This window comes from Amblyomma mixtum, chromosome 2 (assembly GCF_055824585.1).
Source record: "Amblyomma mixtum isolate Tamu chromosome 2, ASM5582458v1, whole genome shotgun sequence".
Lineage (NCBI taxonomy): Eukaryota > Metazoa > Arthropoda > Arachnida > Ixodida > Ixodidae > Amblyomma > Amblyomma mixtum.
In genome coordinates this window covers 217,235,206-217,257,677 of record NC_143013.1, presented here as the reverse complement: position 1 = coordinate 217,257,677, position 22,472 = coordinate 217,235,206, and the positions used below count along the sequence as shown (strand labels likewise).

Here is a 22,472-nt window from a genome sequence, read left to right as displayed (position 1 = left end):
GCCCCACCTCAAGGTACGCAGAACACCGATACATTATTTTTGTTCTTGATTAACAGTTGGGCGAATGAGACTAATTTATGTGGTTGCATTTCTGAACTCGAAAAATAACGAATTTGAGTGGTGCCATTGATAGCATAAGAGTAGAGGTAAAAGATTTCCCCGCTTGAAGCAATTTCATTGAAAGAGCCAGTGTAGGTACTCGCCGTATAAAGTCTTTTTGATAATCCAGGTGGCAGGTCATAGCGCATTTATGAACTTAGCGAAAGAGCATCTGCCTGCAATAAAACATTCGACGAAGTGCTTTAAGAATTCTTGAGGAGTGGGTTTCCGCCCAGTACTCAGACAGCTATTCATATCTTCACACCTAGTACATTACCTTCAGTTCAATCTACAACAGGGCCGAAATAGCACGAAACTCGCTTTACCTCTAGATTAACTACGCATTATTGGTGGAAGCTTAAATGCCAGTCATTTTTCAAATGCCACCCTGACAGCGACCTGGAATGACGCCAGACAGATAGCGGTTCTCTCAAGGCTTAGAAATGGATAAACGCACAAATTTATTTGTATCACATAGAATGTACAGTCTTGGTGAAAAGTTTTCTGGCCGAAGTCTTTTCGATTGAGCTGCATAATGGAGCCTGCAGTGTGTTTCCTCCTATGTCTTTTTTGTATTTTTTGGGTTTGCTACTATTCACAATTGCTGTTATTTGCTGATCATGTTTATCCTTCACATTGTGTCTTTGCCTTTAACACACACACACAAAAACTGAACTATGTTAGTAAAAACTACAATGTCTGTAAATGTACTCGTACAACTGTTACTACCGACACCTCGCTGTCTTGCCATGCAATGGGGCCCGAGCGCCGTCAAGTGAATTAACGTTCACTTTTTGTCTCGGGTCCCTCATTTCTTACTGAAATGGAAATAAACTTCAAACTTCAAACTTCAAACACGGCACTAGAAATGATAAAAGGCCTAATTTGCCAGATGGTTTGTTCTAGCGGTAGAGTAGCTTTCTGTTTGTTGTGCACATTGAAAGCTGCGCTGCACGGAGAATTCAAGGCACATCCCTTCCACTACAAGTGAACTCTATCTCATGGACAGCTTGTCAGAGCCACGGGTTCACATTCCGGCACCCATACAGCAGTGAGAAAGCTGCACTGCAGAACACAACAAAGGGGCGATTGCAATACTAAACTCGCACAAAAACGAGAGGCACACAGAGGTCGGCATATTGCGTAATCAACTCATCACATTTAAAGGATGAAGAACGCTGGATTCATAACAGAAACAAAATGAACAGATATGTTTATACAATATACACAAAACACACCTCAAAATCGAACAGAAGGAAAAAGAAATCAGCATAGAGATCTCCCAGAAACACTTTTGCAGGAGTAAATGATAGTGGGTCGTTGCGTTTTTAAGCTAATGACATTAAGAACAACCTCAAAGCTATCTAGCCGATTAAGACGCCGCTTCCTGAGGTACGCCACAAGACACCGGTAAAAGATAAGAGAGGTAGGAATCATTATTCGGCTAGGATGCTGTCCCGCTAAGAGGAACTGGTTTTTTACAAACTGAATAGCACTCATTATTTCTTGAGCTTTTCACTGAAAACAAATTTTTGCGCCTTAAAATTACGTCCTAGTTAGATAGGAACTAGTTTAGCAAGATTACTTTATATTGTTTCTTTTTAAATATCAATTAACAGCCTTCAATTCTATGGTCGAATCATTTAAAACTCATCCCAGATTCTTTGAAGAAGCGCAATTGTACCTGAGTTAACAGATTACTCTTTTCTCGGATTTGCATACATTTATTCAAAATGGTCTCTTCGAAAACATTCGATTTTGCAGTGGGACTAAATACTGGTTGGCAAAAGTTTATATTGTTTTCATTAATATTCATGAAGTACAGCACCAGGAGCAAACCATTTCACGAGAAAAATCTGCGTGTCTTAGACACAGATTAAAAATGTGAGCCACTAAGTGTGGATGATTATCCGATACGTAATTAATCAGATTTGTTAGCATTCTTAGCGGAACGATTTCCGAGACCTTTCATAACACAACTTACGACGGTTTGTTTAGAGGTCCCCAAAATATGTTACTCTCATTATGTGCCAAACCTAAAAATTAACGTTGTAGAAAATAACCGCACTTCAAACAGGATGAAGATGAGAACTGCGGTTGAAGTGCGGTTTTTCCCCACAAGTACGTCCGACCAACCGGCCCAAAGCCATTTTTGTTGAACCAAAAATTATTAGCCATGTGTGCTTTTTGCAGCCATTGCAATGATGCGTTTATTGAAAGCATCAACACGTTTTCCCCTTTTCGGTCAGTGCTGTGCATTTATATGTTACTGATAATTTTTTGTGTGTGCAACGCAATTAAAGATCGCGTTAGCTTGCTCCGCAGAACATCACAAAGCCCAGCAGCGGAGCTACACACGATTGCGAAGTAATCATGTGTTGCGTTTTTGAGGTTTTTATTTAAATTATGACAGTTTTCCAATTCGTGAAATCTGGTGCCTTTGCTAAAAATGAACTGCTGAAATATTTTATTCTCTTTTTTTTCTACCATCTTCCCAAGCTTAGGTTTAACCCCCAGGCGGCATACATTGCTACTAGGCAGAACGTATTTTAATGGAAACGAAGGACTCATATAAATGCTTTATAATTAACACGAACTTCTTATAGGAGCTGTTTGCGTAAGTATTGTTGCAGAAAATTTATGAAGAGTTGGTGGCAATTTTGCTACGAAAACAGATAAGCTGTGATTTGTTATTTTTTTTTTGTATTGAAAACGTAGTTTGCTAGGCCCTACTTTTGCCGTGTCCTTTACAGCAAAGCCATATGGGGAAGTGATAGCTTAGACCCCTTGGGACTACTCCTCCCGTAATTCTCAAAGGCAGTGTTGGTAGATTGTGTTTTATATAGTACCGGAGGACGCCGCTAGGGCATCAGAACAAAAATGACAGCGTTATTCAGAAAAATGGAAGCACGATCAATCCGCTTTCTGTATTCGAATGGACACAATGCTAAGGAGATTGATGCTGAGCTTGTGGCGGTGTACGGTGACTATGCTCAAGCTTATGACACTATTGTGAAATGGTGCAAAAGGTTCTTACGCGGTTAAACAAGCCTGAAAATGAAAAATGGAGTGGCCAACCGTCACTAGATGGTGAACCACAAATTGCTGCGCAAGTGGAAGCTATAGTGCTCGCTGATTAGGAGATAACTGTAAAAATACTATAGCTGGTTAACCTGAGGGCAGCCTCAGCGCACTATATCCTCTGCGACAACCTGCACATGAAGGTTGACGCGCTGTGGGTTCCGCATTTCCTGAGGCCAGTGCAAAAAGAGTTGCTGAATGCAGGAGCTGCAAAACTGTTTAAGGTTTACGAGAGCAACACTGATTACATTTTCGAGTGTCTCATCCCCATAGATGAGTATTGAATGCAGCATTATGATCAAGAATTGACAAAGAGTGGCTGCACGTGAAATCACCAGCGACAAAAAAAAGGCCAATGCTGTGGTCACAAGCATAGGTCACGTTGAGTGTGTTCTAGAACAGTCTTTGTGCTCGTCGCAAGGATTATGTCAAGAAGGGTGAAGACATCACAGGGAGGTATTAATGCGACCTTCTACCACGCTTCGTGATGCTAACAAGGCAAAGCGCCGACGGAAGCTCACGGAAGGCGCCCGTCTGCTCAGTGACAACGTACCGGCTCACTCAGCACAGGTGACGTTTGTAGACGCAGACTCCTTAGACCACGAAATTTTGTCCCATCCCCCATATTCTGCTGACTCCGCACCCAGCGACTTCTTCCTCTTTGCTCGAACTAAGAGACCACTGCGCGAGACACATTTTTGGGACGTCGAGGAAGTGATTGCTCTAAAAGAGGGGAGTTGTACAACGAAAGTGGTTTCCGGCAGCTTGCCCATTAGATATGGCGTGGGAGAGGGGGTATATGTAGGGGTAGATTTAACTCCTACCTTTCTTTGTTTTGTCTCTGTTCATGGCAATAATGCGAACTTTACGAACACGCCATATGCATCTGGGGAACAAGAGTGGATCAATAAGCATCAGCGAGAACGTTGTAACATCGCGCTAGAAAGGTGCGTACTCACTGAACAAAGAAGTGGCGAAGACCTTAGTAAAACCTATTTTTCGGACCTCTTACAAAGGCTTGTGCATTTCCCTCCACCCACATGAAATGTAAGTAATTTTAAATTATCATCATCATCAGCTTGACTACGGCCACTGCAGGGCAAAGGCCTCTCTCATGTCTCTTGGCCATCCTAAAGAACGAATCTGAACTCGACTTCTTACTGCGGGAACTCGATCTACAGGTTCCGAGCATTCTTAGAAATGTCGAATTATTATCCTGTGCAGCCGTTTTCCATAATTTAAATCGGATTAAATGTCCCGGCTCCCGTCTTTCTTTGAACTCGCCGCAGACGGTTGGAGGAGTCAACCAACCTTTTAGCCGGTGCCATGACGGATTCCCGCTCTGCCATCGGCGGAGTGATAGTTAGCGTTATGGGAAAGCAAACAGTCCATGCGTTATTTTTATTTGCGTGGGCCTAATTTGCGTAATTGTAGCCTTTGAGTGGATCTATTTATTCACGGAAACTTATGAATCAAAATAAAAGTGAAAGCGAAGCTGACACGTGACTGCCTGAAAGGCACTCCATGCGTTAACTGACTCATCCTACAGTCTTCGGTGAGTTAAAAAAAAAAGGCAGGAGCCGGGGCGTTTAGTCCGATATAATTTATGGAATCGGCCGGACAGGACCATAATTACAAGTTTCTAAAAATGCTCAGAACGGGTAGATCTAGTTCCCAATGTGAAAAGACGGTTTCAGATTTCTCTGAAGTGCACCTTTAAGCCATCTTGGCCATCTTGAAGCTGCGGTCTCGGTACGCGACCAGCCATCTCGGAACGCCTGCAGCGATCTGCCGCTGTTCCTGCCGCTGTTCCTCTCTGTATCTTTTTGCCTCCTCCAGACTCTCTCTTCCCTCTCCTACGGTGAGGCTGTTCCACGTGTTGGAGTTTTGGCCAGACGTTTTTTTATTGTTGAAGTGGTAGTTATGTTTAATGTCCCCTTAGGCTTCAAGCTATGTCTTTAGCTTACCCGAGTGGTGGTTCAGCACCCTGGTTTGCCAGTTTGCCGGCCGATAGCTTGCCGCTCTATTCATTCGGACGGAATGAGGTTCAACGACATTCCTGTTGCCCTTGTTCCTACTGGAGACGGAGCCCTAAAACTGAAGAACTCTAAACTGATCCAAGCGTAGCTGAAGGCTGTTCCCAACCGCCACATGTAAATCTCTGATGTGCGTCCTTTCGGCAGGCAGAGCATTCTGTGCCGATCCGCGGATGTGCAGTGCGTGCCGGATTTGCTGTATTCCGCATCCTTCTCGACTTTTCCAGTGAAGTCTTTCATACCTGAGCAACACTCTTGTTTCAAAGGCATCATCCGCGGCGTGGACGCATCGACCGCTCCCCAGCAAATGCATGAGGACTTTCATGACGCCGGTGTTGGCGCAACATCAATATTCCGCTGCACTAGAGACGCTGATGACTCTCGTGTGCCGACAGAGTTTATCATTACAACATTTTCACGATGTTTGTGCCCGCCTGAGCTTAAGGCTTGACCTGTAGTGCACCGCGTCGACCCGCTTTAACCACGACTTTCCCCATGCAGAAATTGCTGACGCTTTGGTCATAGCGGCCGACCTTGAAAATCTGCGACAAATATGCGACGTGTTGCTTGCTTTGCAGGGACAATCATTCCTCGGACCTCGGCACATCTGGCGTGACCAGTTACAGCCTCTGCTGCCGCGTTCATCCAGCTATGATGCTGGCTGTCCTGAACATTCTAATGAGCAGAGTGTTCTGGACATCATCCAGCAGAGAAGGTGCTTCAGAGTGGGTGCTTATGCACTATTCGACAGGAAAAGGCATTCTTATGCGGGCCATGCGACATCTGGGTGTTATGTAGAGGTGGTGCTGACTAGGTGTGGTGTCAGTTGTTGAAAAGGCACTTGCATGCCTTGTGGGTCGCATGTTGACTACCTTTAGTGAAGGTCTCGCCCAGATCATTTCTGGTCAGTTTGCTCCTTCACCTGTTGGTCTTCCGCTTTACCTACTAGTCCTTCCCATAGCGTCTCTGGTGACTCTTCCCAGACTCCGATTCCTGCTGCGTCCTCGTTTCTGCCTGTACATGGTGCCGCGGATATTCCCCTCTCTACCGTCTGCGCTTCGGACGTCGAGATGGCGAGTCCTTCCCAGAAGCGTTGAGCTTCTTCTTCTCCGTCGAAGTCGGCCCACTCAAACAACAAAAGCAAGAAATATTCTCTCAGTAATCAGCACAAAATCAATGTGTTAACGGAGGCTGTCCCAGCTTCTCTGCTTTTACGGTAACTAATATGGCGGGGTTGAAAGTACTGCAGTGGAATTGCCGTTCTGTCGCATCTTCCTTTCGCTATTTACAGAACCTTGTCTTACAATTCGACCCAGACATAATTTTACTTCAGGAAACTTGGCTTACTCCAATTAGGACATTCTCCCTCAATTATTTTCAGGTATTCCGAGCCGATCGCAATTGAGCACTGGGTGGTGGCTTGTGGACATTAAGTTCTCCTAAAATATTTCATGGGGCGCATGTGTCTTACCAAATTCTAAGACCTGAATGAGAACTGCTGGCTGTTGATATCGCGATTCCACAGTGAGCTACCCTTACCGTCGCTAGTGTCTGCTTTCCTTCAGGTGTTCACAGTAGAGGTTATTTAATTGATCTTTTGCGTTCTAACAACAGAGTGGTGATAGCTGGCGATTTCAATTGTCATCACGTAATTTCTGGTCACGTAATTTCTGGGCAGCTCCTTTGGTCCTGGATGTGGGCAAGGTTCGTGCGCTGGTGCAACAGTCCAGGAGGGATCGACATGCGTGCTGATTCTCGGTCTGTCATTGACTTAACTTTGGCAGCAAAAGGGGTTCAGGTCTATTCGTGGTCTATTCATGGTACTTCCAGTGACCACTTTCCGATAACTTTCGCCATAGTCTTTTGTCCTCTCAGAGCGACTGGTTCTCCAGAGAAATTCGTCAACCACGCACTTATCAAAAAACTTCGTGCATTCTTCTTTCTCTTCCATTGCATCATCTGATAGATTGGATCAAGCTCAACAAGTTCTCTCTTCCATGTTAGGTGCCACTTGGCGTTCTGTGTTCAAGGTGCAATCTACGGCAAAAAACAAACAGCCCTCCTTGTGGTGGAATGATGACTGTGAGATAATATCAACTTAGAAAAGTTGCCGGGAAGAGCCTCTCTGGTAACCAATGCCCGGGGAATTGGATAAATTACATTTTTTTTGCTGCTTCATTTAAAAGAATATTCGCCCCATTTTTCTCCTGTCTAATTCAGTAAAACTTATTGAACGCATTATTCACACTCATCTTACAGTTCACGGTATGCCATTACAAGACTTCAGTGCTTCTCAGACAGAGTATCGTCGAGGGTGCTCGATCTGGACTGCTCATTTAGATTTTGAAAGCAAAATTAGGGTTGCAATGGACAAGAAAGCGGTCGCGGCTTAAGACACACTGGATATTGCCAAAGCGTAAGACAGGGTAGAGCTTTCAATATTATTGAACAAGTTTGACGAAATTCAGCCGCCTTTTTACAGTCTTGCATGGGTACAGGAATTCCTAAAAGATATACGTTTCTTCCGTTGCAACGGTTCCATTACTTCCGAAGCCTTTTCTCAGACTAGAGATGTACCTCAGGGACTGGTCCTGTCACCTTTACTTTTTAACACACTCATGTGGGACGTACCTATTCAAGGCGACATCAAAGTGTATGTGTATGTGGATGACATAGCCTTTTCTCATCTGCTAGAGATATACAAACATTGTACCAGCTATTGCAAGCCCACCACAATGCCCTGAAGGTTTGACTGTGTGAGTTACATTTAACTGTCAACGTGAACAAATCTTCTGTTCTCGTTATGCCATTAGGTTCCCTTCTTTGTGTCTACTATATCGTGGTGCCCAAATCCCCCAAGTTGAGTCCTTAAAATACCTAGCTGTAATATGCGATCCTCATCTGGACTGGCTACCTCATGTCAAAAGTGCTGCCTTGAAAGGTGAGCGGGCTCTCGGTCTCCTGACACGAATCAGCAATAAGAAATTTGGTATGCGCAGAGAAAGTCTAATTTCTCTATAAGATTGATGTAATACCTATTGTGGAGTTTGGTTGGGTTTTGTTCTCCGGTTCTCCTAGATACGAAATGCAACCACTGGCGCTTTTAGAGAAGCAAGCTCTACAGCTTTGCCTGGGTTTGCCAAAATCAGCGGCAAATTGTGTCCTCTTTGTATAAGCCCGCTTATGGCACTTGAACTCTCGCTTCGAGCATCTCACGATGCGCCACTTTTTACGGGGACTTGAGCCTATGCCTGGAGTGGCTCCACCAATGTTTTTACAAACCCAGCTTTGTTTTAGATAAACACTGACTGCAATACAAGCGACCTCAGTTTCTTTTTGTAGAGTTCCTGCTGCTTAGATTTGCAGTCTCACTAAGGTCCGTGCAGTGCGTTAGCAATGGGCAGCCTGCTTCAGCTCTTTGCTTCGACCATACGCTGCTGCAGTATGGAAATAATTTAACTGTGAATGCGCTAAATGGTCTTCTAGAATAATATCTGTTCCAGTATCCGAGCCACATAGGTATATTCACAAATTCCTCTAAACATGGCAAAAAAGCAGCAGTAGGTGTTTATTCCCACGCAACAGATTGGAGTCTTTTGTCCGTGCCTCAGACTTTACTATCATTTTTGCGGTGGAAATTTTCGCTACTGGTTTGCCCTTCAAAAAGTTCCCCGCTACATTTCTCATGTAATCCTTCTCTCGGACTGCCTCTCAGTCTTGGCAGCGCTTGAACGCTCGAGGACTAGTCTCTTGTACCGATCCCTAATGCACTTTGTGCTCTGTCATGTGGAAGTGCGCTTTGAGTGGAATCCAGGCACGGTGACGTTACTTCAAATTCAATGGCTGATTATTTAGCGAAATCAGCCATCAATGGGCCTGTTTTGAACGTTTCGAACTACAGCAGAACCTGAGCCATGAGCACATCTTTGCTACAGCGGGCTATGAACACTTAAAATTCGCATGGAACGTTCGTTCATGTGCTTCAAGGCAATGTGAGGTTCCCAGTACCACGGCCGCTCAATGGAGGCGCACTTGGTGCGGCCCGCCGCGTCGTGCCTCAATGGCTGGGGAAGCGCGTATTGGGAGAAGTTGAAGTTTCCGCCGCTATTCCCCGCGGGGGCGCCACCACTCCGGGACAAGCCGCCGACGCGCAAGGAGTGCGCTGGCTGTGCTGGCGCGTGTTTTCGCTGTAACTACTCTGCATGACCGCGTGGTTCTGCTAGTTCTGCGTGCTTTTCATCGGTGCCTGTGTCAACAGCGTCCTAAGCGCATGCGAAACCATGCCACGCAACTGCTGCGTGCCGCTGTGCATCTCAAACGCAAGAAAAGATCCGAAGATCGGTTACCATGAGTTCCCGCAGAAGCAATGTCCGGAGTTGATTTGCGAGAGAGAAGACCGCAGTCACACCGAGGACCTCTGCAAAGCCTTTCTAGCAAAACTAATGCGACCACTGCTGACCGATTTGGTAGAAAACATCAGTCTTACGGTGGAAAAAATCATACTTGCTCATAAACCGCTTTCGAGGAAAGTTCTTCGCTTGTAAAATAGGCTTGAATTCCTTCGGTGCATCACGTGGCTTCAAAATAAAACGAAAAACATTGGCTGAGCCTGCTGGCGTCTGGTTGAACTGGCTGTCTTTTGTTGTTTCTTTTGCAACTGTTTGTGACAGCAATATATTTACGAGGGTAATCTTAAAAGTGAGGTCTCCAAAGGGCTGCGGCCGCCGGGAAACTATATGCGTGGCTGCTCGCTATACTGCTGTGTTCATTGTTCCTCGTCTTCCAAACAAGCCATGACTCAGCGCGAAAGGGACTGTCAGTTTTGGCCCGGCAACCATTTGAAATGGAGCTCCCGTTTGTCACTACAGCCAGGAGCGAAGTTCACGCAAATGGCGTTCAACCAATCGAAAATTATCGCCAGTTGACGGAAGTGTACGGAGAGTATTGCATGGATGTTAAAAACTTCCCCAAGTGGTGTAGGAAGTTCGCAGCTGGTCGCACTTAAATTTACGACGAAGAAAGAAGCGGGAGGCCGTCAATCTTTGATGAAACAGTCGCGAAGGTCGAAGAAATGATGCAGTAATAACGGAGGATCACACTCGACGAACTCTGCATTATGGTTCTTGGCGTTTCTAGAAGCACTATTCATAGGAGTTTAACAGCAAAGTTGAAATATCGGAAAGTGTGCGCAAGACAGGTTGCGCGAATGCTCACAGACGACCATCAACAACAATGCGTTGACTCCTCCTGCGAATTTCTTCCGCGTTCTGGAGATTAAACGGAGATATTTGCATTCTGTTGTTACGGGTGATGAAACCTAGACATTCCACTTCACGCCTGAGACCAAACAAGAATCACGTGAGTGGCGGCACTCATCTTCGCCCAAGCCGCGAAAATTGAAGCGAACACAGTCTGCCGGCAAAGTCATGGCAACTGTGTTTTGGGATCGAAAATGGGTATTGTTGGTAGACTTGTTGGCTCCTTGCACCACAGTAAACGCGGATAGATATTGTGAGACCCTTAAAAAACTCAGAGGGGCGATTCAAAATCGCAGAAGAGGAACAACGCTCGCCCCCACGTTGCCTGTCAAACCATCGCTCTCCTAGAACAGTTTGTATAGGACGTCATCAGCCACTCACCCTACAGTCCGGACTTGGCACTAATTGACTACCACTTCTTTCCAAAGCTAAAAGAACACCACGCTGGAAGGCGCTTCACTGATGATGACGAAGTGAAAGATGCGGTCAAACGCTTCCTTAACGGCATAGCGGCGAGCTGGTATGACATGGGCATACAAAAACTGCCGCAGCGTCTGTAAAAATGCATAGACTCCAACGGCGATTATGTGGAAAAGTAGAATAATGGTGTCCCTTTTAAGGTTTGGTTTATGTATATTTAACGTCCCAAAGCGACTGAGGCTATGAGGGACGCCGTAGTGAAGGGCTCCGGAAATTTCACCTGGGGTTCTTTAACGTGCACTGACAACGCACAGCACACGGGCCTCTAGAATTTCGCCTTCATCGAAATTCAGCCGCCGCGGCCGGGATCGAACCCGCGTCTTTCGGGTCAGCAGCCGAGCGCCGTAACTGCTGAGCCACCGCGTCGGTGTGTGTCCCTTTTAAGTGATTTGTAATTTGCTTAAAATAAAAATGTCTTTCGATTTATAAAAAAACTGCAGTCCTTAATTTTGGGATGACCCTCGTACGGGGTGGTACCCACTTGAAACTATTTCCAGCGAAAACGGAGCAACAGGCTGAACTATAATGCTGAATGTTACGACCTCAAACGTAAGTTTACAAAAAGTGCATGTTCAATAAGTGGCCCGAAACCTTGTCCCGAGTTCAAGATTATAATATGTAATAAGTTATTACAGTGGTTGAAACGCCTGTCACCGAATGGGTGACCGCTCGGCGAAGCGCACTTCTGCCTCGATTCTCGCTGTAAACGCACGGGCGATTCGGAAAAGCGCAGTGATGGTGACATGCCGCTATCACGCTATCAATAGCAAACTTGCACGTGGCACCACCATAATCTGTGAAACGCAGCTTGTAAATGCTAAAATTATAAAGCGCCTACCGCGCGGACGCCTAAACGAAAGCACTGCCTCGGCCGCTGCGCGCAGCTCTCCGCCCGGACTCGTCCCGGAGCGGTGGCGCCGCAGCGGTGGCGATGAGAACTAGGCGCGATACGGCTCTTTCGGGCGACGCGACGGGCCGCACCCAGTGCGCTCTCCATTGAGCGGCCGTGCCAGTACGCTGCTCAGCTTCAGAATTCCTTGTTTCAATCTTTATGCCATTCTGGGTTCGCGCCGTCGAATCTATGTGCGTCATGAGGAGATGTTGAAACCTTAGACCATTTCATCCTCTCCTTGTTTGTGCATATTCCTCTCGCTCAATTAGGCTACCGTTCACTCTTCCTGTCCTCCTCTCCTTCGGTGCAACCGTCAAAAGGCATGCCCTTACGCTGCTGTGTGAGCTTCTTCACAAGAATGTTATCGAGACCAGGATATTTTTGTGTTGGCTCTTCTTTCCGTTCACTTTTCTCTGAAAATTTATTTACTTATGCTTATTGTTTTTAAATAATTTTTTAACCTCCACCTCTTTGTTTCCTTGATTTTTATTCTAATCACTTCAAAATCGCTGAAAATTTGTCGTTAATTTTTCCAGATTCCTTACTTTTTATTTATGAGCTCTTTGACATAAGTCTGAATGAATTTTTGTCCTTTTTAGGTATGCTGTAAACCCTGGCCCATTCCCCACCGTGGGTCTGTGCCATCGCTTCAGAGGCAACAAAAACAACAGCATGTCTCACCAATCAGCCATGTCCTTTACCAGCTGCAGCCACCGGATCCCCGTAAACTTCTGAATTTCATCCACCCACCTAACTTCCTGCCACCCCCTGCTGTGTTTGCCTTCTCTTAGAATCCACACCTTTATCCTTGAGGATCAGCGGTTATTTTGCTTTCGCATTACATGCCTGCTAATGCCCGTTCCTTCCTCTTGATTTCAACTAGGATGCCATTAATCCGCGTCAGTCCCCTCACCCACTCCGCCCGCTTCCGATCTCTTCACGAACCCTCTTTGCTAGCCTCCACGCTTCTGCCCCGCAAGTGAGTATCGGTAAGATACAGGTGTTATATGGTTTTCTCTTGAGGGTGATCGGTAAACTGCCATTCATGATCTGAGAGAACCTGCCATATGCGCTCCATCCAATTCTTATTCTTCTAGTCATTTCCCTCTCATGATCCGGATCTGCGGTCACTACGTGCCCTAAGTAGACGTATTCCATTAGCACTTCAAGCCCTTCGCTACCAATTCCGAACTGCAGTTCCCTTGCAAGTCTGCTGAACACTACCTTGGTCTTCTGCATGCTAGTTTTAAGCCCTAACGTTCTGCTCTGTCTGTCTAACTCATTGATCATGCTTTGCAGCTCATCTCCTGGGTGACTTGGCACTGCAATGTTATCAGCGAATCGCAAATTACTAAGGTATTTTTCTTAACTCTCATCTCATCCCCAACTGTTCTCAATCCAGGCCTCGGAACAACTTAAACAGACGGTCAATAACACTGGTGAGATCGTGCCTCCCATTATGACACCATTCTTCATTGGAATTTTATTGCTGACTTTATGAATTACTACGGTAGCTGCCCAGTCGTTATAGATATCTTCCAGTATTTTCACTAAGACTTTTCTGCATTCTGACTCCTCAGTGTCTGCATGACTGCTGAGGTTTCAACTGGGTCAAATGCTTTCTCGTAATCTATGAACGTTATATATAGTGATAGATAATGCTCTGCGCATTTCTTTATCACCTGATAGATAGGGTGAATATGGTCTGTGGTTGAGTATCCTTCACTAACGTTTCTCTAAAGGCTTCAGGCCTTGACATACTTATAATGAAACAATAACTAATTTTGCTGCATTATTTGTCGGGGAACCTCCCTCATGATTCAGGGGGCTAATTTCTGCTGAGGAAATCTGCCTAGGATCACGAAGCCTAAATCCGTGGATTCTGAAGCGTAAAAGTAGGAGGTCATAGTGACCAGGACTACTATAAAATGCGCTCTATTTAAAGCTGGCTGAAATATGCTTAGGTAGCACTCTTAAATCGCCACCAACAGCCCTCAACGCTATGAAATTTGTCACGTGTGAGTGAGATTTCTCCAGAATCACGCGGCGGCGCCAGCCGATCGTAAGACTCGCGTGACAGAGCATGATAAAGCCACGCGCTAGCGACAATAGACAAAGAACATCGGAAACACAAACACGAAATTGCTTCCCCGGCACTATTCCAGATAACATGAATGTGATTTGAGATAGCACAACTGTGCACATCTGCACTCGCATACTTGGATTCTCTAAGGCTGGGTTTGTTTAGAAAATATCTGCAAAAGGTTCTTTTTTTGCACAGCTCGGTACAGTAGCAGCATAAGCGAAGAAGTCGAGATCTCTGGTATTTCTTCTGCGTTTAGCACAGAGGTAACTAAACAAAGTACTTGAGGAAAAATATATTTCCTGATATTTATAAGTCGAAATTTAGGCCAAACTTGAATATAAATGCATGAAATAAATTCACGTCGCTGTCATGCAGCAGCCATCCTCAAATATTTAAGTGCGAAATGAGTACTACTTGCAGCAATGGTATCATGTGCCTATAAAAACCTTGTTCACACGGAAGGATTCGAGCTGTGTGGCACTAATATTACTAGAATGTGTGACGAAAGAGACAAAAACAATAAAGACAAACTTGAACATTTGGTCGACAAAATAAGATGAGCATGGTAAAGAGCATCTTGCACGCCACACACTTGGCCAACCAAGGAGACTAGGAGCCACATGATGCCTTTATCGCAGAAACGTAAGACGTCTTTTGTGGTCGCTCGGCACCACCCTCCGGACTGGCGCTTTCTCGAGACGCCACTGAATACGGGACCTATAATTCCTAGGTAAAGCCGAAACATCAGCATCAGTGGCTATTACTGGCAATTGACGGCGGACATAATGTGCAGTACGTGTCATACTTGGAGGGAACACGGAAACTGGCGGTCGCGTGCTTCGAGAAGCGTTGCGGTTGACAGCCGTCGAGAATTGGTGGCGAAGGCACATGCTCTGGCTGTGCTTTTCGCGCATGCGCCTAGTGGCGCCCACTCTCATCGACTCTCGGCAGCAGTGCTCTCTGAAGCGCGACAGCCACATGCCGCAGTGTTCTAAATATGACACATACTGAATTTCTATTGTAATGCTGGAGTGGAACATTCAGAGCGAGATAAAAAAAAATGTGTGGACAGAGCGTGTGGCGAGGCCAACGCGTTTTAGGTCGTGGAGGCTGGATGACCGATAAACTGTTTCGTCACACCTATTCTTCTCTGATGAGTTTTTCTCCCTTCACGGCCATTCATAACAGCCATTAATAACAGCCGTGCGGTGAAATTTTTTGTTACCAGTAAAAACTGTAAGCCGGCTCTCAACGGTGAATGTCAGTAATGATACATCAATGGCACCAGTGTTTTTTTCTTTAACAGATGTTTTTGCACCCTAATAAGAAGCACTGATTAAGGGGCTTAAAACTCGAACTGAAGTGTTGACAGGATTGCTTTTTCACATGTCGCTGAGAAATTTCAAATTTTCCATTCTTTAACCTTTATAGCTATATGAAGCTTCAGGGTAGTAGAGAAACGAAATCTGAGTTGTTTTCTGCATTAATTCCCCATTAAAGCAGCCGGGAAATGTAGATAACTCATTTGGTATTGTTTAATGTTACTAATGCTATAAGTGATTATTTATTCTTCAGTTACATGCCGCGTCGTTATGAACTCTATTGTTGGATGAGGGGAGGAAAGAAAGAGCATTAGACCACAGACGACATCTCAGAGTAAGTTAAAAGGTCAGAAGAATACATTAATATGCCTATAATAGCCTTACACATTTTAATCGCACAGAAAAAGAGAACCAAGCGTAATGATATGTAAAGCAAGCAAGAACTACTGCGATATTTTGAAAAAAAATCTCTCAAATTTCAGCCAAAGCGTTCAGTGCCAGGTAGCGCGACAGGTTTCACTAGTGCTTCATCTCCGGGAAAAAAACTACTTAATACTCTCGTCCTGCAACTGTTTCCAGAAGGTTTGTTTTTTTTAAATATATTTCTATACCCATGACTGTTCTAAAATATAGGGTAATATTATTTAGCAATGCGCAGGTATTATCTTCTTATTCTGAACAGTAGGTGGTCAAGCTTTTTAGTCACAGCACTTGATCTTTTGCTGTTCATACTCGCTTTCCTGAAGCAAGCAGAACGTAGCGTCTTTGCTTTAATTAAGTACGAAGTGGGGATTGTTTCTCAGCTGTGTAGCGGTGCACCTACACCATCGTTTAGGCTTTAAATCTGTTTGAGGTAAAGAGAGCGCCCATCCACACTTTTCGAGACCTCTTAGCTTTCAAGAGTGCCTTAAAGTCTCTGCTGAGGCTGAGAAGCAAACTACGCTGCCCGGTTAATGTTGGCAAACACGGTACTTGTATGCGTGCGTTTACATTGTTCTATATTTGATCTAACTGAAGGGTCCCAGTCACCGCAACTTTGATAGCGCATCATTTGACAGATATTACGTTCACTGTACAATTAACGAGCCTTCAACGACAGTGAGGGACACGAGAATTCCCGGAAAGATTACCATAGAAAGCACCTTCAATATATATTCAATCCATTGTATCTGACAGAGAAGTTTCATCCATAACGTAATTAGTATGTATAGGCTATTGATTGGTCGTGAACCTGGTGAGATTACATTAGGCCAAATTTTGCCTAATCAACAAGTTGTTGAAAAACCCTGAGAGAAGGTATATGAGCATCACCAACTTTGAGAGACGGCTGTAAAAAATCGGTGGCTAATGCTCTTAAACATTTTAAGTTGTGGAAAACACACCTTATTTTTAAACATGCTCTCAGGCTTAAAACTTGGGACGTGGCGCAAATGAAACGGACATTTTTTGCAGCTACCATTATGCATTAAAGTTCTGAAAAACAAAGAAGGGACTGGATGAAAGAGCCTGCTTCACAGTCATGTATATTTCGTTGCGCATTGTCTAAAATTAATGAAAAAAGAAACAGCCAGAGCACCCCATGAACCACCTTTATTTCTGTGTAGTATTTTCTGATATCAAAGAAATAATAGGCAGCATGAACGCAGCCTGGACTTGAGAGTAAATATTCAGCCGGGGTAGTAAATGTTATCAGCCTGCGTATTTCTGTAGAAAAATAGAGCGAAGTTTCTAAAGTGGCTTCGATGTTAATGAATGTACATTGGGCTCGGTTAGAAGAATTGTTAAATTTTCAGAACAATGCAAAAAACGCCGTCTTAGGGTACATAAACCAGTCACGCATTATGAATTGTTTGGCCAAGTTTTGGTCAAACTACCATTCTAGGTCTCCTCAAAACCTTGCCATTTTGAATGCATCCACATTATCCACAAACAAATATTGTTTACTTGCCACTTTTTTTTCAACTAATTTTTAACAGAATTTTGACAGAAATGTACAACCGTTTAAGCCGGCATATTGCAGAAATATTTTGAGGTTTCAAGTATAGACCTTTCAGAAGCCTTTTACTAGTGTAACTGCGCAGCACCAAGTGCTATCAAATCGTTTTAGCATTGAGAACAAAATTTATTTCCGGCACCATATTCACTAAAAAACGCAGTTTTAGTTTACTAATGTCTCACCTGACCTGTAGTAGGCTTGTTTCACGCGTAACAGCCGAAATGTTTGTCTTCTTAATGTGGGATTGTTCGTTTTTTTTATGGCTGCTTAATTGTCATAGGAAAGCCATGGGAATTGTCATGGGAATTTCACCTTTCCAGGGAATTTCACCTTTCCATCGACTCCCGTTGACTACCCATGAAAAGAAATGATTTTTTTTAGTCTTGCTGTTTGGCGTGAGAGGGCCCTTCGTACCTTTCTCTAACGTGGCATTTATCATAAAGGTAACTTGCTGAAGCCCTGCATTTTCGCAGCAGCTACACACGTTTTTCTCCTGTTTCTTTCTAAATAAAACCGAAGTCCGCTGCCAAAACACTGTAAATGACATACGCTGACCCTCATACCAGAAATATGTCGAGGTTACGACCGCTTGACGACTGCCATCACTGACAATCCACCTGCTAAAACCTCTCGGTATATTTTCAACGTTAGAAAATCTTTGAATAAACGTAAATAGTTTCTTTTGCTAATTTCAAGTCAAGATTTTTCTTCACGGATAGTTTTACGCAATATTTTTGTTCTCGGCCATCGGACGCTTTTCTTTTTTGACTTTTGACCTTGTTGCTTAGAAAGCTTCTTTTTGCTTCGAAGCAGTCAACTGCGTTCTGAAAACAGGATTTCACTCTTTCCACTTCGCTTCCATTAGTCTATTCTACTTTCTTATTATTTTCTAGGAGATACTTAGCCTATTTCTACACATGCGTCTAGCGTGCTTCCGCGGCATGGTGCTTTGCTCTGATATGTTTTTCGCAATTTTCCTTAGTTTTATCTCTGCCTTTGATGAATTTTGCACTCAAGTCATCATTAATTTTGAACCGTCACTATTCTTCCTGTCTTGCAATGTGTTTACGTGACAACATTATTGGGGGTAAACATTAATCACAATGAAGAACAATAATACAAGCAGCATGATGTACGCATTGCTTTAGAGAAGACGCAGTACTTTGAAACTGTTAGCAAATTAACAATGATTACTATACTTCAAGGATAGTACCGCCAACGTCAATACAGGAAGAGTGACAGTGTGTAAATGAAAACAAAGGACCGAAAGCAAGTCCATTTATGGTAGCAACTTGCGCGCAGACCTTTGACATTTTTGACGGAGCAACTTTTCTGTAGGATGCTCTCGATGGTTAAACGCCGAGTAATGATATCTCAGCCTTTGCAAATGGGGATCTCATGGTTAGAAAAACATATGCAGAAAAATGTTCCGTCATCATTTCAATGTACTCACAATGCGTGTGACAGCGAAGGATGACACGTGATCAACTCCGCGTTGGACAATGGTCGGCCCGAGAGCAACTGAACAGAATCCGCATGCTGATCACATTACCCAGACTGAGCGCGGGCTTGTAGTCACACCGGGAGGCCGCATATGTATCCTGAACCGATTGGAAGGCGCTGCAGAGGTAGCTGCTCAACGGAAGAACGAGCGCAGATTAGCTATCGCCGCCAAGATAACCTATCGCGGCGTGGCAAGGAGAGGTTATCAGCTCTTCTTTTTGTTGACTCCTTGTTTTTTTCGAGCGCTTTCCGTGGTCCTGTAAAAACAAGAAAAAAAACGTCATGCTTACGGTGTTTGCTACAACAAAACACGTTTAGCATGCTGCTGTCTTTTCGCTTTGCAACCTCCAGATGCCTTTCTCATGTGCATCGTGTTATCGTGCTTGTATGAAAGCGCCGAAGAGGACTGTGGACTGTGTTATCACACGAAACAGGTTCCCCCCTCAACGATAACAGTGGAGCAGTTAGGCACGGAAAATTCTCTGCTTGGAACGAAAGGTATGACGGAATGTACTAGAAAACAAAAAGCATTAAAAAGACGGCGGCAGATAGAGCACTCAAAGGGCACTGGCAAGAGGAGTGTGGGTCGCCTGTTTGTCAGTAGAAAGCACTTCGAAAGCACTTATGTTGTGTTGCAACTGGCTGCGAATACTTATTTTCGTACATATTCAACAGTACGTAATGTTAGACTATGTGCTTAGTGATTATCGGCAGTACCAGTGAAAGGAAAAAGCCCATAGCCAGCCTTTCCCTTCAGGCTGGAAAAAAAAAACGAGCCCATAAGAAGCTATAAATCAGGCTCCATACAGAATGAGTTAAGGATTGTGTTTTTATCACGGTTCTTATTGCGCATTATACTTTAAGGGACGAACAAACAAAAAAGAAGGGAGACGGACAGGACGGAGCGTGGACTAACAACTGCGGGGACAGGTTGAGAAATGCTCCTGTATAGACAGACGGTGATACAGCGTAGGTGAAAGCGGCTGAGAAGTGCTAGGAACGATTTTCTCAGTGCAGTCTATCTTACCGCCAAGGAGGTCTCGCGTAATTGTAGTAAAAATTTAACTACCACAAGCCTCCTCTGAAGTAGTAACAAGACATCAGGAACACAATAGTGTACACACTCCTCTAGTCATTCATTTCCGGGCAGCCTTCAGCCCATGTGCTTCGACGCCCATGCTGCGTTTTAAGCGCGCTTAAAGGGACGCAGATAGGCTTAGACACTTCAGTTCGTAATAGGCGGAGAAAACGCATTCATTTTTTATCACAAATTAAACGCCTGGGATGATGAAGCCAAGAGACTGGTGGAACAGTTGTAATTGGTTTTCCTAGCCACCTGCTCCTAGTGAAGCGCTTAAGTTGTGGGTGGTGAGGGAGTCGTGAAGGGTACTTGAGATCCGATAGGAGACCGAGAGACGTCTGCTTTCCTGCGCTTCTGAAAATTAGGGTGAGGGAATAGGATGAGAGCTGAGTTTGAAATAGGAGATCATTTCTCACTATCTAGTTGTGCACGGTTTGGGGCGGCATACATAGTGAAGATTTTAGGGAGGTACGCGGTTTCCGAATATGGAGAAACGCGTAAAGAAAAATGGCATAGTGTACCTGCCGTATGCCCCCCCCCCCCCCCCCCCCCCCCCCGTGTAGCAGCCCATGTAGATACAATTTAATGTTTTGGTAGAAGATGAAGAATGTACCTAAACTAGATATAATGTCAACATACACCAAGGAGAATTGAAGTGGCCTGTATGGATAGAAAACATCCTTGTAAACACGAGGAGGCTAGTCGAACTGAAAATGAAATACTTATAGGCTAGAAACGACCAAAATTAAAATGCAATTGGTGCCGCCTTAGGCCGCATGGGCAAGTAACTTGCAGCAGATCGGCCCAGTTCGTTTTTATTTTTTACCAGATCATTGATGCTATGCTGTACAAATATCAAAATGGTGGTCATGGAGTTCTCTTTGGTGTAGACGCCGTTAACTTGAACCTGGTGGCGGGAATACGTTAGTTGCAATTTCTGTAGCATAAAATGCGTCTTTTGCTTATGGAAAAAATCTAATGTCCAAAAAGGAGGCTAGAAACAATTCGTGCTACAAATAAAGATTAGATGGAGTTGTATTTAGTGTCCCTTTAGTGTCCTTGATCCCCCTGCGGTCGTTAATTTGATAAATTCCGGAGGTTTTCTAGCATTGGCTCTGCAATGCGCTAAGGCAAAATATGCTTCAAAAGACGTATTAACAGCAAAGCTACAGCTTTCGCAATCAAGCGATATCGTGACCCTTTTCTATGCCGTGTCCTCTCCGAGTCGGTTTCTGTTACGCGTCGATTCCACCAAATTCGGTGAATTTGCCTCCACAGACAGCACTCGCTTGACAGCCTGAGGTGCTTCAATAACATTTCAGTGCGAAAGTGCCAACTTTGGCGTTGAACGAGAGCTTAAAAGCTTCTCTAAAACTTTTATGCGCGGTGTCAAGAAACACTGCTGCATAGCGCTTCCTGACAGCTCACTAGCTGAGCAAACACTTAAGCTTCTTGGGTGTCTTCTAAATCGTGGGTGTTTGTACAAGAACACAAGAAGCGATATCAGTGGTGTGAGAGCTGAATAGACCTTTGAGCTATTACTTCCCGGGGGTGTTGATTTAACAAGGGGAAGCTTTGGGCCAGTTCGTCTGACTTGTTGGAGAGGAGGAATAACCGCGAACTTAGACGAGACTTGAGAACGAGAAGAAGACAGGACGAGCGGTAAGTAGCAGCTGAAGTTTACTGGAAAAACGACATATTGCAGCAAAGGTTGCATCTGCGCATAGTGTACGTAACACCGTTGCATTGCCAGAACTAAGATAAGGACACATGGAACACGCGAAACCCAGGAAACAAATCAAAACAAACAAAGAAAACGAAGGAGATGCCTGTGACAGGCTTAACAGAAACCGGGTCTCTATATCTAAAAGCGCCACAGAAGGCTGACTAACACACATATCGAGCCCAAGTTTGCGCATGTGTGCTGCATCTAAAAACTCCCTTTCAAGCCTCGACCTGCCCCTTTCGATGATAGTGGCTTTGTTCAACTGTGAGTAGCAGCCATCGCTTTCCCTTTCAAGGACCGGTAGTGCTGTTGCAGCCTATCATGACACATTGACCCGTCTGGCCAACGTATACTCTGCCGCATTGCAGCGGGAACTGGTATACCACATCAGTGGCACAGTTAACGTATCGGTGTTCATGCTTGGTCGTGCACGCGACACTGCGCCTACCTTCCGCCACGCGCCTGCAGAGTTGAGATAGCTTGCAAGGGGCTGATAAAACAATTTGAATGCCTTGCCTACCCGCCACCCTCTTGACGTTATGGGCCATCTTGTGCACATAGGGCACAGCTTCAAGCGGGCCTTTGTTCAGGGGGATCGCCTCCTCTTCGCCACGCACCTTGTTCCGCTGTTTCCACATCAGAGATTCCGCCAGTGCTTGGAGAACGGGTGGCGGAAAGCCTGACTAGAGCAACTTATCCACTTGGCCCTGAAAACTACCAGCAGCTTTGTGCTGCCATGACTTCAAGAGAACTGACCTCATACAGGTCATGGCTATGCCTCTCTTAATTAGTTTGGAGTGGCAGGAAGAGAAGGGTAACACGGCCTTTTTTGAACGCGCATGTAGGCCCAGCACACGGGGTCATTGGCGCTAAAAGAAAGCTACAATCTAAAAACTGAATGCACTGTTCTTG

The 22,472-nt window shown here is 44.7% G+C and overlaps 1 protein-coding gene across 1 annotated transcript in view; it reads right to left on the bottom strand.

Moving 5' to 3' along the window:
• Positions 1-18,864, bottom strand: part of LOC149362569 (carboxypeptidase Q-like) — a 35,367-nt gene extending 16,503 nt beyond the window's left edge. Inside the window, exon 1 of the mRNA XM_089573099.1 lies at positions 18,704-18,864. The gene's annotated coding sequence lies outside the window, so the exon portion shown is untranslated. The remainder of the gene's footprint in view (positions 1-18,703) is intronic.
• Between the last annotated feature and the right edge of the window lie 3,608 nt (positions 18,865-22,472).